Source organism: Gorilla gorilla, chromosome 20 (assembly GCF_029281585.2).
Source record: "Gorilla gorilla gorilla isolate KB3781 chromosome 20, NHGRI_mGorGor1-v2.1_pri, whole genome shotgun sequence".
Lineage (NCBI taxonomy): Eukaryota > Metazoa > Chordata > Mammalia > Primates > Hominidae > Gorilla > Gorilla gorilla.
The window spans coordinates 63527317-63540354 of NC_073244.2; positions in this window are offsets into that span (position 1 = coordinate 63527317).

The following is a 13038-nucleotide window of genomic DNA, read 5'->3' on the forward strand; positions in this document are numbered from 1 at the left end:
TTCATTGACGCGCATGTTCAATATCACTTTTGGAGCTACGCTCTGCAGATAGTTATCATGGTGTAACGCGGTGGAGGGCGTGTCCGTTATTTACATTGTAAACTTTTCTTCAGCGCCTTTGTCAGGAGAACAACATGGTCGCGCCCAGATAGAGTTTGTCATTGGAGGACGCCATCTTCAAAAGATGGTCATTCCATACAGCCAGGGAAGGCCCTGGGGTCTCACAAAGCAAGGTCTTGGAGCTGTGCCATACTGGCAGAGACCCTGTTGTGTATATATCTACGCAGATATGTGTATGACTGACATTACATATTCTGAAAAATAACTCTTTTATATTTTTACACTTATTTGAAGGGTTTTTTTCCCCCTTCTACTAAAGAATTCAATGTCTTCTTGAAAATTAACAAACTGCATGTGCTTAGGTTTACTTCTGGGCTCTCTAGTCCGTTCCATTGGTCTAACTGGTCCATATGTCTTTTGGAATATAGCTAGCACCATACGACTTTGATTACTGTAGCTTTGTAATGTAATTTGAAATCAGGAATGTGATTCCTCCAACTTTGTTTTTCTTTCTTAAAATTGTTTGGCTATTCAGAGTCTTTTGCAATTCCGTAAGAATTTGACAGTTATTTTTTTCTGTGAACAATGCCATTGGAATTTTGATAGAGATTACACTAAATCCGTATATCACTTCGGGTAGTATGGATATTTTAACAATATTAATTCTTCTAATCCACAAACGTGGATATCTTTTCATTTATTTGTGTCTTCTTCAATTACTTTCATTAATATTTTGTAGTTTTTCACTGTACAGATCTTTCACTTCTTTGGTTAAAATTTATTCCTAAGTATTTTATTCTTTTTGGTGCTATTACAAGTGGGATTACTTTCTTGATTTCCTTTTTGGATGGATTATTCATGGTGTAAAGAAATGCAACTGGTTTTTGTATGTTGATTTTGCATCCTATTACTTTATGGAATTCATTTATTCATTCTAATAGTTTTGTGGGGTTGTTAGGATTTTAAGACACAATGTCAAAAGGGTAATCTCTTCAATAAATGGTGTTGGAAAAAGTGGATATCCACAAGCAAAAAAATGAAACTGGACTCTCTCATCTTACATCCTACACAAATATCAACTGAAAATGGAGTAAAGATCTAAACATGAGACCAGAAATAGTAAGACTCCTACAAGAAAACATGGGGGCAAATCTACCTGATATTGACATTGATGATAATTTTTTGGATATTACACCAAAAGTTCAGGTAACAAGAGCAAAACTAAACAAGTGAGATTGCCTGAAACTAAACAGCTTCTGCACATCAAAGGAGACAATCAACAAAATGAACATGCAGCTGATAGGTTGGGAGAAAATATTTGCAAACCAAATATCTGATAAAAAGTTGATATCCAAAATATATGAAGAATGTATACAACCTAATAGCAAACAAACAAACAAACAAAAACCCAACTTCAAATTGGGCAAGGGACTTGAACTGACACTTTTCTGTAGAGACATAAAAATGACCAACAGGTATATGAAAAGCTGCTCAATATGAATGGACAAAACTACAATGAGATACTGCCTCACACTTGTTAGAATGGCTGTTCACAAAAAGATAAAAGACAACAAGTGTGTTGTGTAGGGTGGGGAGAAAATGGAATGCTTGTGCCCTGTTGGTGGAAATGTACATTGATACAATTGTTATGGACAAGAGTATGGAGACTCCTCAAAGAGTTAAAGGGAACTCAATATGACCCAAACATTTCTCTGTTGGGTATATACCTTAAGGAAATGAAATCAGCATCTCGTAGAGATACCTGCACCCCCATGTTCATTGCAGCATGATTCACAATAGCTAAGATATGGAACAACCTAAACTCCTATCAACAGATGAATGGATAAACAAATCACTGTGTGTGTACATGTGCACACACACACACACACACACAATGAAATGCTACTAGCCTTAAAAATAAGGAGATGCTGCCATTAGCCACAGCACGGATAAAACTGAAGGACATTTTGCTAAGTGAAATAAGCCAGACACAGAAAGAAAAATTCCGGACGATCTCACTTACATGTAGAATAACAAGGAAAGGTGAATACATAGAAACAGAGTAGAATGGGGCAGGGAGCGGGAGGAGATGGGGAGAATGTTAGAGGGTACAAACTTACAGTTATGAAGGATAAAGAAGTCTAGAGATAAAATGTACAGTATGGAGAATAAAGTTAATAATATTGTATACTCAAATTTTGCTAAGTGAGTAGCTTTTAGGTGCTCTTACCACAGAAATAAGTAAGTATGGACAGTGATGGATATGTTAATTTGCTTGACTGTATTAATCATTTCGCTGTGTACATGTCTATCTGAATATCACGTTGTACATATTAAATATATACAATGAAAATAAATTTTAAAAATTAAAATAAAGAAAAATAAATGAAAACCAAATACTGCATGTTCTCACTTATAAGTAAGATCTAAATGATGAGAACTCATGCACACAAACAGGGGAACAGATATGACGATCTAGTTGAGGATGGAAGGTGACAGGAGGGAAAGGAGCAGAAAAAATAACTATTGGGTACTAGGCTTAGTACCTGAGTGATGAAATGATCTGTACAACCACCTCGTGACATAAGTTTACCTATGTAACAAACCTGAACATGTACCTCCGAACCTAAAATAAACGTTAAAAAAGAGAGGAGGTGGGGGAGAAAAGAAACTTAAAAAATAAAATTTAAACCAAAGTTCCAGCACCATTGATTAAGTAATTTATCCTTTCCCACAGACCTGTTTTGCTGACTAGGTTCACCTTTTCCCCAGTGATCTTCTACTTGCCCTCACACATGTTAGAATTCTATACTATATCAGCCTCTTGGCTTCCATTGGCTGTTCACACCCACTGGTATTTTATTATTTATATTGCTTTATAATAACCTTTGATATATAGTAGGACAAGCCTCACCATTTTAATCTTCTCCTTCAAAGTGTCTTATTCTTAGTCTGTACTTTCACATGTTCCATTCCTCTCTACCCTAAATGGGATTTTGAATGAAAGGGTATTGAAATTATTGATTCGTAAATGATTGGTATCTTTATGTAACTGGGACATTCTATTCATTAATACAGCATATGGATCAATTTATTTAGGTGTTTGATATCTTCCAACACAGTTTTATAAAGTGCTACATTTAGATGTAACACATCTCTTATAGTTCCTTATTTTTGTTAATACTTCAAGTGGTATCTTTTTATTACATTTTCTATCAACAGTTACTGGTATATAATGATACAATTATTAAATATATCTGTATTCATTCATTTGCTAAAGTTTCTGTTATAATTTGTTTTTACATTGTTTTGGAATTTTCCATATAGAATTGTATATTATCTTTAAAAAATAAAATAGAATTGGCAAAACTGAAAAGCGACTGTCAAGAAGAAAATCTCTCTTCCAAATTATATTTTTAAATAATTCATCCTCTCCCATAGTGTTCTAAAAAAATTTTATCTTTGGTATCCTTGCACAGTTTCTCTGTATACCTGGATGAACCCATTGATGAAATTATCCATTAAGAGACAAACTGTGAGATAATTTAGGGATCCTGCAATATTTTATTTAAAGGGAGGTGAATAAAGAAAATGCAGTCAAGTTAATGGAGAAAACACAATTACTCAGGACTACACCCAGCCAGCCTAAAGGGACAGAATTTTCAGGATGAGATTTTTCAGTCATCAAATAGGCAGAAGTATATCTAAGATTGTGGGCAATGGTGGCCATAAAGTAAACAATTGGGCTGGTTATGGGGAAATAGAAAGGTGGGAACACAAAAGTGTGGATCTGAGACGAACTCCTTCTTCATGATAAAATAAAAGCATTTAATGCTCATAGGAAGGACAAGAGTTAGATTGGAATTGGAAGGAGCAGGAATATCCCACAAAATAACACTGAAATAAGTCTGACCTACAAATTCCTGATTGCACAAGTAAACATGTTTAAGACTAAGAGAGAATGATGATGCTTAGGAAATGGACCAGGAATGAAAAAGTCTGGGGTAAAATCCCAAAGCTGGTAAGAGGGTTACATTCATTGAGTAGAATCCCCACCCACCTATTTATTAACCCGTCCATCCATCCATCCATCCATCCATCCATCCGTGTGTCCGTGTTTCCATTTATCCATCCATTCATGTGTCCATATGTATCAGTTAAAGTCCAATTACTAAAAAAGAAATCACATAAATATTTAAAACAGAGGACATTTAATGGCAGAAATTGATTACGCAGTTGATGTTAGGGATGAAAAATTGAACAGAGGACAATCAGGCAACCTAGAAATGAACAACAGCAGGGAACCACCACCACTTCTAGGCTAGAGGACAGAGGGAAAGGGCAGTGCACCAGAGCCCAGTAATCAGGGGCACCCAGAGGCTGAGTGCTGAGCACTCCCTCTGAGTCTGAGTGCTGGAGGCTCAGAGAGGGTGCTGCCACTACCAAAGAGATTGCACAATTCAGAGAGAAGGGAAAAAATAAATGCTGCTGCTTCTCCATTTTCTTCTTGTATTTTAATCTCCAGCATTAGCCTCTCATTATCTGAACCTAGTTGGAAGCTGGCTAATAAAGATGCCTGATAAATGTGGTCTGGCAGAGGAAGTATCTGGAGTACATAGCAATGTAGAGGAGGTGCAAGGAAAGGTTCTGAGAGCAGAGCAGTCACGGACGGTCCATCCAACCATCAACTATCCAGCCAGCCAGCCAGCCGGCCAGCCAGCCAGCCACTCATCCATCCATCCAATCATTCATTCATCCATCCATCCATCCATCCATCCATCTCGCCCAGCAGTACAGTTCAGGAGATAGGATATGAAACTGGACAGAGATTATTTCTGGATGAACCAAGTCAGCAAGTGATTCAAGATGCAGAGAGGTGGGCTTTAGTAAGAGATACAGGGGCTCTGTTCCTCTGGACTTCAATGTCCACCTTCTCACCATGTCCAGAGGAGACAGATCAGTTCAGTCCACTCTCCCAGCCATGCTCCTCTGGGACCCTCTGATCCTGTGAGAAAATGTAAGAGGAGGTTAGCAGTTAGGGCTGCAGAGAGCTCACCCTGAGGAAGACAGACCAGGCCACTTTTCCTTGGAATTTGGGGGCTCAGAGACTGGGTCATCTGAGCAAGGCACTGCTCACCTAGTGCAGCAGATCCAGGTGAATCCACAGATGAATGTGCAGCTGGTCCCCATGAGGATTCCCCTAATCAGTGTGAAACCCAGGGTCTGTAAAACGCCTTCTTCTATAGAGATAACGGAGTCACCTGAAGGGGAGGAGAGGAATAAAGTGTTTCTCCTAGACCTCATCCCACTCACAGTCCCATCCTAGAATCCAGGTCCATTCTTCCCACCAATGACTCACTCTGCACAGAGAGGCTAACGGAGACGTGCTGGGAGCCCAAAGGGTGCTGAGCTTGGCAGACAAATTCCCCTCCATCACCAGACTCCACTGGGGGCAGCTCCAGGACAGCTGATTCTGAGGACTGGGAGAGATTCAGGGCTTGGCCTTCCCAGGTCCAGCTCAGCCTGGCAGGTGGGTTGCTGTCAGTCACATAAACAAAACGCAGGGATTGGTTCTTCAGGACTGACAGGGAGGTGGCATTCTCCAAGGCTACAGGTGCTGGGAATAGAGGGGAGAAGAGAAATTCAGCAAGAGAGACACCAAGAGAGGCACATGCAGGCCTTGGGTTCAGATGTACAGAGGGGTCCCCCTTCCCCTTCATGATGCAGTTTGGTCTCTTCCCCTTGTGAGTTATTCTGTTAGTTTAGATGCAGACCCCATGAGGTACAGGAATAGAGGAAAGGACTTTGTCCTTGATGAGAATCTCAGTCAAGATCTCCTGGCCACCCCCTAGTTCCCACACCCTCTTTCCTGCTATATTTACCAACATCTCCAGTTACCCTAAAGTCTAATCATTTATTTATTCAATCTGCAGCCCTTTACTGATCCGTGTTTAAATGAGGTACTACTGAGAGGGTATCAGCTCCTGAGGGTGTCACAGTCTAACGGTTATAAGAGGCCCAGGACTAGATCTTCACTCTGCAATATGACAGGTGATGTGATGGAGTGACTCAGGTGAAGGAGGGTGAGCAACACAATAAGACAGAAAGTCAGGGAGGTCTCCCTGGAGGAGGAGGGGCTTAACAAGAGTGAGATGGACAAGTGGAAACAGACAGTGGACAATATTGGAGCAGAAGAGCATGCTGGGAGAAAGGAAGAGCAGTGCAAAGACAACTGTAAATAGAAATGGCCTTGGAGTTTCAGGGAATGGAAATTAATCCTGTAAGGGAAGAGGATAGAAATGTGCATAATCATGTGGAGAACAGGGTGAAAAGAGGAACCTTTGGCAAGATTATATATAAATATAAAAGTAAATTAAATATAAACATAAATATAAATATGTGTTTGTGTATATATACATATACATTATGTATACTATGTACATTATATGTAATCTCAGAGGCGGGAGTGCCAAAATGATAAACAAAGATTTACAAGCAAAGACTTACAAACTCAACTACATAAAACAAAACTTCCATGGCACATCCAAGCTAAATGAAATCAGGAGAGAATGATGAAATTGACAAACTTTTCTGACCAATGACAAAAATACTGGAAAAGACATTTGCAATTATATTATGGATTAGTGGTTGCATTTCCTAATATAAAAATAACATCCAAATCATGAAGAAAATAAGCACAAGCTAATGACAATAGGAAATTGTATGAACAGACAGTTCATAGCATGGCAGAACACAACAGAACGCACAATGTTAATGTCAATTAAACCTCACCTTCATGCCCAGCTAGAGAAATGCAATTAAAGCTATGGTGGGGTACATTTTTTATCAGTAGTCATGGAAAAATCAAAATCATTGCTAATGTATTTGGTTGTCGAGGTTGGAGTGAGGCAAAAACTAACACATTGCATGGGCTGGGGAGGATGTGGGGATTGCAAAATGGTACAACCACGGGAAAAGCCATGTGGCCACACCTCTCAGAATTGGTAATGCATGTGCCCTTTGATCAAATAATTCAAATTTATACAGACATATTAGCTTCCTTGCAAAATATATGTAAGTATTATTTATTGTAGCAGTGTTTATAAGTAGCAAATGACATATATGCAATGGAATATTTTGTAGTTGTGAAAAAGAATGAAGTTCTTTATTTACTGGCATAAAAAGATCTCCAAAAATTATTAAATTTTTAAAAAATAGGCCAGGCACGGTGGCTCATGCCTGTAATCCTAGCACTTTGGGAGGCCGAGTCGGGTGTATCACCTGAGGTCAGGAGTTCAAGACAAGCCTGGCCAATATGATGAAACCCCATCTCTACTAAAAATACAGAAATTATCCAGGTGTAGTCGCAGGTGCCTGTAATCCCAGCTGCTCGGGAGGCTGAGGCAGGAGAATCACTTGAACCCGGGAGGCGGAGGTTGCAGTGAGCTGAGATAGTGCCATTGCACTCCAGCCTGGGTGTCACAGTGAGACTCCATCTCAAAAAAAAAAAAAAAAATAGGGTGCAGAACAGTGTATCAAGGATGTTTTGTGTGTAAAAAAGCATGCTCACATGAAATTTTTATATTTACTTGTAGAGGAAGGTACACATGCATAAGGCATCTCTGGATGAATGTATCCAAAACAGTTTACAATGGAGGCCTCAGAGGAAGCAAACTAGGAATCTGGAGGGCAGAGGTGAGACAGGTGCATTCTATACATGCCCACTTATATCTTTTCTTTATGAGATCATGTGAATAAACCGCCTGGGAAAAAATATTAAATTAAAATTGTTGAAAAGTAGAGAGGAGAGGCTGAATGAAGAGGCAGGAAGGCAACATGTGATTCTCAGATTTGGTTCTGTTAGTGTTGGGGAAAGAGCTGAGAAGTTCCAGAAAGCTGCCAGGCCAGGCACAGTGACTCACACTTCTAATCCCATCACTTTGGGAGGCTGAGGCCAGCAGATCGCTTTGAGCTCAGGAGTTTGAGACCAGCCTGGGCAACATGGTGATTCCCTGTCTCTACAAAAAAATACAAAAATTAGCCAAGCATTGGTGGCTCGCACCAGTAGTCCCAGCTACTCAGGAGGCTGAGGTAGGAGAATTGCTTAAGCTTTAGAAGCAGAGGCTGCAGTAAGCTGAGATGGTGCCACTGCACTCCAGCCTGGGAGACAGAGTGAGACCCTGTCTCAAAAAAAAAAAAAAAAGTCATCGGACAAAACAAAACAAAACAAATCCCCCAGAGAGGTCTAGGTAAGTGAGGTCCAGGAAAGTGTCTATAAGATTTGACAACAAGAGGCCAGGCGTAGTGGCTCACACCTGTAATCCCAGCACTTTGGGAGGTCGAGGCGGGCAGATCACGGGGTCAAGAGATTGAGACCATCCTGGCCAACATGGTGAAACCCCGTCTCTACAAAAAATACAAAAATTAGTTGGGCATGGTGGTACACGCCTGTTGTCCCAGCTACTTGGGAGGCTTAGGCAGAAGAATTGCTTGAACCCTGGAGGCGAAGGTTGCAGTGAGCTGAGATCGCACCACTGCACTCCAGCCCGGTGACAGAGCGAGACTCCATCTCAAAAAAAAAACAAAAAAAAAAGATTCGACAATAAGAAAGTCTTTGTCATGGTGGTGAGATTAGGGAGTGTTCCCTGGGGCTGAAATAGGGGATAGAGGATTTAGATTTAGGAAGTCTTCTGGCACCTGTGCTGGAATTCCTGATCTCAACCCTCCTATCGTGCAAGCTCTGAGACTTAGACTCTATTCTGAGGTGTTCTTAGATTCTCTCTAAGGTGCCCTCCCACCCTAATCACAACCTTGGAAAGGAGGGCTTGCCTCCTACCTGTTTTATTTCCATGGAAGACACTGATGGTCAGGTTCTGTGGAGCATCTGAATTCAAAAGATGACACATCCCTCTTCAATTTTGAGGGTTAGGGGAGCATCCTTTTGGTCCCTTCCCCTGCCCAGAATGCAGGACCCCACTCCAAGTATCCCATACCCTGACTCTCTTCCCACAGTCACTGCCCAAAATAACTCAGACTCACAGGAGACACTGAGTTGGATGGTCATCTCTGTGGTCACATGAAACCTTGGGAAAGTCACTTGGCAGGTGATATTGGAGCCGTGGCTCCAGGGAAGTGGGATGATGGTGATCTCTGAGAAGTGAGGGGTCCCAGGGCCCAGGGAGATGACAGTTCCCCATGTCCAGGAAAAGATGAGTGACTTTCTGCTTTTCCAGGCTGCTGACACGTAGCAGGTTCTCAGGATGGCCAGATTCCAGAGTTGCTGGGACTTGGATGTCAGGTGTCTGGGTGAGGGCTGGGAAGGAGAGAGGCAAAGACCTGGGACACAGAGAGGGGACTTCCAGGGTGTGAACTCAGAAGCGGCCTCTGTCCCAGCCCCAGGAATGGCTCCCCCATCTAAGCCCTAGGCTCCTGGACACAGCGCCCCTACCTGTCACGTTCAAAGACAGTGTCTTTTGCTTGAAGCTGAATTTCATGACAGGACCCCTCTCCAACCGAGATAAATACACTCCGCCATCTTTCCTCCTGGTGTCTCTGATGCTCAGGGAACAGATGTCAGTCCGGGGGTCCCCAAGGAAATTGGAAATGGTCCTGGCTTCTCTTTTGCAGCTTCTAGCTGGGTTTGTTTGTGGCCATGGGAGGATCCCAGTGTTCATTGTCCCCTTTCCGGAACCAGAAGATGTAGGGTGGGTCTGAGTGACTCCATCCGTCACTGGGGTAGGAGAAGGAGCAGGGCACCAGGACATACAGGCCCTCCTGCACCATCACCAGCTCTGGAATCTGCAGCTCATACCCCGCGTGGTCCTCCAGGGACACTACGGAAAGCCCAGCATTTAGGCTAGTGACATTGAGCTCCCGCCAACCCTCCCGCCTCTGCCCAGCCCCCTCACCTCCCCACAGCAGTGACAGCAGTAGCAGCAGAGATGGCATCTCTGAGACTGGAAGGGCTGTTTAGAGCCCCCCTTCAGACCATCTGAGGAGCCCTTCCCAGCAGACACCTGGTATCTATTTTGAGTTTTTGCCTCAAACCCTTCCCTCCAACAGAAACACCCAAACCACTTTTGGGGAAGTGAAGGCTGAACCCAATTCACCGCAGGGCCAAGGACACCCTAGCAGGGAACTTTGTTCCTTTCGCTTCCCCACTCAGACTTCAGATTATGCCCCCTGAAGCCAATTCTTCACCTTCCCTCAGGAGAGCTGTGGATTTGGGGTCATTTTCCCACCATGCAGGGAAGGAGATGCTGGAAGCTGGGTCCCACCTGGGACTGAATCCTCCTATTCCATGCTCCTCTTCAGATCTGGGCACGTCGGGAGACTTGGGAAGCCCTGGGTGAGCTCTCGAAGTTCTCTGAGCAGGGAAACCCGTGGTGCTAGGGTTGAAGCCTGGGGGCCATGAATGGAGCCCCTGACTTAGGTGGGATATTTGTTGCTTTCTGATGCTTGTTTGGGTTCAGGGAGGAGCCTGGACTTGCCTCACAGACCTTTCTTGGGTTTCTGTGTGAGCTCTACCTTTGCTGTGGGGCTTTTTTTCTTCCAGAAAGAACCCAGGAAGCATTGCCATTTACTGCTCTCACTGCCCTGAACGCCTGCCCTGAACCCCTGCTCTGCCTACCCCTTGGATTTCTTTCTCTTCGCAGGCTCTTGCAGCAGGTCCTGATGCCCCTCCTTCATGCTTTACCCAGTCCTTCATCTGTCCCCACATCCACTAAGACCGCAGCATCTCCCTTCCTCATCCTGCCTCCTCCCAGCAGACATCTGGCCTATGGGCTGCCTTCCTGAAAACTATCTGGCTTGTGTTTACATGAAGCCAGAGTCCACTTGTGGTTATGAGCACACTATCGTCCTGGGCCAGATAATGTGTGTTTAGCTTGATCCTAAATGAGTTTCAACCTAACACCCTCATCTGGCCTCTCCTATCTGAGTCTGGACGTCAGCTACCCATCCGTTTGACAGGTATTGAGCACCTTTGACCTGCCCCAGAAGTGGCATCACATTGACCTGTCTAAGAAATGGCATCAAGGACAAAGAAAAATGACCACATCAAGACCCTCCTACACAAGAAGACACGGGATGACAGAGAACCAATTCTGCTACTGATAGTGGAGCTATGGTTTCCAGGACAAGAGTAGATGTAGGGGTTTGCCGGCTGCTATAACAGGATCCAGTAAAGGGGCTGGCCCTAAGGGGTGAAGGTGCAGATTCCTCCCTCAACCCCTGAGGAGTCTGACTGGCACTTCTGATATTTGGGGCTCAGGAAGTTAAAAACCATAGAAAATATTAATTCCCCACTCATAATATAATTGGCATGTACTATTCCCATATGTGCAAATTAACTCTTCGCTGTGAACATATGCAACTTGGCATTCCACACTCAACCGGCATAGGGGCAGACTAGGAGTCCCATGGAGCTGATGTTCCCAGGAGCACCCCTCAGCCTATGCTGGTGGATAATACCTGGTGTGGGGGTGAGTGAGAAAGATCCCAGTAGAATAGCCTTTCTCCTCCCCACTCCTTCCTCCACCCATGAAGACTATTCTTTATTCAAGAGAGACATGAAATTGGGGCAGAAGTGTGCTGAGAAATATTTAACAACTGGATTTCCAAAAAATACATAATCATAATAAATTTTACTGATATAAAGTATTTGTAGCACACTGTTGAGCACCCAATTTGTCACTGTTTGGGGTGCCACTATGTAACCCTCATGGACCTAGGGGAACTGAACAAAGGGGGGTGAATGTAGGAATAAAAGACAAGAGACAAAAGAGCATGTTTGGAAGAAGGGGTCAGGGGGCACCTTGCCTCTAGTGGACAAGGGCCCTGAACTTTACACAGCCCTCTGTATTTATTAGGCAAAAGAGATAGCGAGAAGTGGGGTAGAAGAAGAGGTCAGCTGCTTGGTCCAGAGTAGGCTTGCAAGACTGCATTCTCTAGATGTCCCAGTAGATAACTTCAAGGAGCTCGGCGCCAGGAAGCAATGGCCCTCAGCAAACCTTCTGGCAGTGGGAGTAATTGTGAGTTTGCCCACATCCTGCATTCATGATAAACAGTTTGCTGTTTGATCATATAGCCTCCAGTGGAATACTGAGTTGGTCACGTCCCACGGGCCTTCATCTCCCTGCAGCACGTAACTTTTAAATAATAATAAAATGTACTATACTTTTTATTGTAAATTCTACATAATCAACTGATTCTCACAGAATGTCTTCACTGATTTTTCTGAACTTTTGCAACTTTAGCTAACTTATAATGGCAATTGATGAACAGTACACTGTGTAGTTATGAATGTTGGTTGATATTTTCATTTACATTAAGGAGTAAGATGAAACAGAAATAATGAGAGTATGGTGGGATTTTATTCTTCTGTCAATGACAGGAGTAAACTCTTTGCTGAATCAGATAAGTTTTGGAATATCTACACTAGAAGAATATTTTCTGAATTTTTGTGATATTTACAGTGTAATGACTGCAGATATTAACATCTTTTAAGTTGCATTATTAACATTTTATTCATCACTATATCAAGTGTAGACAATCAATAAAATGATAAATCAAGACTTGATGGATAGTATTTGCCAATTTCTGCAGTGTAAACATTTCTATCATGACTGACTTCAAGCTACAAATGTGACTCGTGTAAAAATATAATTTCTGATTATTTCCTTAGAAGATATTTTTAGCAGACACTGGATCACCTTTTCAAGGGAAAGTAATATGTTTGCAAGACAATGATGAGTATTTACAAACTGCTTTCAAAAATGGCTGTAACAGGCCATGCACAGTGGCTCACACCTGTAATCCTAGCACTTTGGGAGGCCAAGATGGAAGGATTGCTTGAGGCCAGGAGTTTGAGAAAACGGCTGAAACAGTGTCCATTTCCCCAATCTTGAATGAGAACAACCATTGCCTCTCTCGTTTCAGGAATTATTAATTTTTCCAGTTTTGTTAATTGGCGGTTTG